The sequence below is a fragment of the Papaver somniferum genome, chromosome 5 (assembly GCF_003573695.1).
Source record: "Papaver somniferum cultivar HN1 chromosome 5, ASM357369v1, whole genome shotgun sequence".
Taxonomy (NCBI): domain Eukaryota; kingdom Viridiplantae; phylum Streptophyta; class Magnoliopsida; order Ranunculales; family Papaveraceae; genus Papaver; species Papaver somniferum.
The window spans coordinates 160,204,416-160,207,919 of record NC_039362.1 but is presented as its reverse complement, the minus strand read 5'-3'; positions in this window follow the sequence as shown (position 1 = coordinate 160,207,919).

The window sequence follows — 3,504 nt, the reverse complement described above, 5'->3', positions numbered from 1 at the left end:
TGGTGTTGTTAGACCCTCGCTTTTTCATTTATGTTTCACACCACGACATACAAGATCCTGCATATATTATGAATCCAGAAACTGGTGATCACCTCCATATGCCACAACTATGCATCCCAATTGCACCAGATCCAGTACTTTCGTGGTATCCACGATACAACATAATTGGGGGTTTCGGCTACTGTCAACGTACCAATGAGTACAAGGTAGTTCGAATTCACATGGATGGTAAAGTTCAAATACACACTATATGAGACAAGAGGGGATGGAGGAACATAGCAGAGGAGATTCCTTATACTTTTCGGAGTTCAGGTGTGTACGCACATGGTTGTATTTTTTGGAAGGATTGTTGTCAGCAGGATATTGGCATGATGTCTTTCAATTTGGACACTGAGACGTTCCATCAACATTCGCCACCCCCGCATCATATTCCCGGGAGTAAATTTTGGATAAATACTTACCCATCACTTGGGATGGTCATGTTCGGAGTTCACATTTTATTTTACTACATCCATGAGGTGATTGATCATCCCCGGATAGATTTCTGGGCTCCCATTTCCGAAGAAAATATTCATACATGGGCACTTGACGGGGAATGGAATTGGAATTATAAGATAAGCATTTACTTTGAAGAGGATGAATGGCCGACTTATAACCCGATAGCCTTTGTAAATAACAAGGACCTCTTATTTTGGCAGAATAGGTGTTTATTGCGTTACAATACACTCACCAGAACTTGGACGGAAATTTGGGGGGAACTACCGTGGGAAACAAGGGTTGCAATTATTCCTCACACGAGGAGCGTTGTCTCGTTGAAGAATTTTGGTGGACAATCGGAAACGTGTACTCATGATGTCCATGCCGCTAACAAATTCCTTGGGTTATCTATGTAACTTTTTTTCTTGTAGTTGTGTTTTTTTTTTGGTATTTGGATTTTTTTCTATGCTGAAATGTACAATTTATTACTTGGGTTATCGCTTTTTTTCTTGAATTTGTGTTGTTTTTTTTTTTTTTGGCGTTTGAATTTTTTCCTATATATGTTGAAATGTTCAATTTCGTGTATCAACATGATAGTGTTGCCGCTAAATGTTGGGTCATTGTTTAACTAGCCAACCTTTGGTATTTTCCTTTTTTTACGTTTACACCTATGGTCCAGCCGGTCGGGCCACCCCAACCGACCTAGGTAATTAGTTGAAAAGTAGAAAAATTATTTGGGTATTTCCTAAGAGATCGCGTATATTAAATTAAAAAGGAAATTAGATAAATATGAAAATATTCATTCCATATATCATGAGATCGTGATTTATTTAAAAAGGAAATTAGATAAACATGAAAATATTCATTCTATATCTCGTTAGATTGCTACAATATTCGGTGTAAATACTAAAGAATAGGTGATTTAAGATAATGATGGAAAACCTAAAAAAAATTAGGGTTTTCCTTACAAATATATATAAATTCCACCAAGCATATAAAAAAATTAACATAGAGTATTAAGAGGAAGATGAGTTCTGCTAAGAGGGATTGTAGAGATGAAACTGAAGAGAGGATCAAAAAATGTCCTCGACTGATGGCTGGTCCTCGTAAATTGAGGATTATCATTACTGTGGATGGAGTAACTACTGTTCTTGGTGTTCCTCTCGACGTTGTAATTAGTTCTGTTGTCAGTAGTGTTGACAATGATGATGTTCCTATTTATGATGATGTTATTCCTGGTGTTCCTCTGGACGCTGTAATCAGTAGTGTTGAGAATGCTGATGTTTCTGCTTATGCTGATGTTCCTACTGTGAATGATGATGCTCCTGCTTAGATTATTAAAATTATTGATGAAGATCGCGATGTTCCGACATGGAAGAGGATCCAAAAGTTAACAAGCATGATCTTAACAAACAGGTGGAGCCTGATGAAGCAGAAAATGGCAAATCTGAGGATGACAAGGCGCCCAAGCCTGATGGTTGGAGTGATCAAGTTCACCTCAGCATTGTGAGAAGAATTGTTTGAAGATTGGGGATGGTTCATTTGATATGGGTTTTTTTTTTGATGATAGGTTTTGATTTATGTATTTCTTTTTGTGGACGCTTTGAAAGTTGTTTTCATTTCTTGTTTCGTTTGCTAATTTTGTCATTTATAAGAAGGTGATGTTTATGAATTCTTTTATTATTTAGGTATTGGAATCATGAAATAAATCACATAATTATTTACAAGTTCACAGACTTTACAGAATGCAATATACTCTTGCAAATTTATTTATTTATGAGGTGTGCATTCTTTTGGAAAACTAAATATAATTAGCTGAAAGAACAAAGGAAATGTAGAAAAATACAGTTGTTCCGCTCTGTAAACAATAAGAATCAATTTATCACTTTAAGTTTGATCTTATTATCTCCTTGCCAATACTTTTAACAAAAATACGAGTTTGAACAAGTAAAGTCCTATTGAAAGTAAAGTACTGCTATACGACGATGTTAATGATAATGATCTTTGCGTGGATTTGGATGAGATTGAGGAACCAGACTAATCTGACAAAGAACCAGACTCATCTAAGTTCTTTGCTTTTTAAACAGGGTTTTTAATGTGTGAACTTTTAGTTTACGTATTTTTAAATATAAAGCATTTCGTCTGACCATTTTGTTTTCAGTGGTGGTTGTATTTATTTTTTAATATCGCACTAGATGCAGGCTTTTTACGCTGATAGATAGGTTGACATTTATGTGATGAATGATTCACGTTGAACTTTTATGTTTTCTGGAAATGATGAACATGAAAATGGATGGGTTTAGTTTCTTTATCTTTAGTAGCTTATTGTATGATTAGACTAATATGTTTCCTACATAGGTGCCACTAATAATTCATATGTTTCCTCCATATACCATGAATAATGCAGGAGACAACCCAGCTTAAAATTATTAAGGAAAATATTATTTGAAATAGGAAAGTAATTTTTTTCTATGGCCTCTTTTTGAGTTAGTTAGAGATAGGAAACTAAATTTCGAAAATTTTGGGAAACAAATTTATCATAACTGTCTATGATTTATTCTCTCATAAAATAAGGAAACTAACCATATTGGTTACACATCAAAATTTTGGAAATAAAAAAAGAAAAACACCAAAATATTTTGTTTGGAGGGTGATGAAAATGAATTTTACTAGGCGGGATGATTTCAAAAGGAAAATCAATTCCCGCATGATGGTTTGGTTAAATTCCAAGAAGAAAAAGAAAGATGAACTTCGATCTACTTTTTCATTTTTTATAACTCGATTCATTCTCTCTATGAAATCATAATTCTAGTACTATCTCTGATCTTTGCAAGGAACCCAGCTCTTCAGACTCGATCGTTGTTGTTGGTATTATATCTAAAACCCATTATCGAATGACTATTAAATTGATGTTAGATTTTTTTTTTGATCTCATGGAATCAAATGTTAGATCTTATAGGTTTACTAGCTAAAACATGATTAGGGTTTTTATTCGGCTGTATCAAAGAACAAGTTAATGGCAATCAC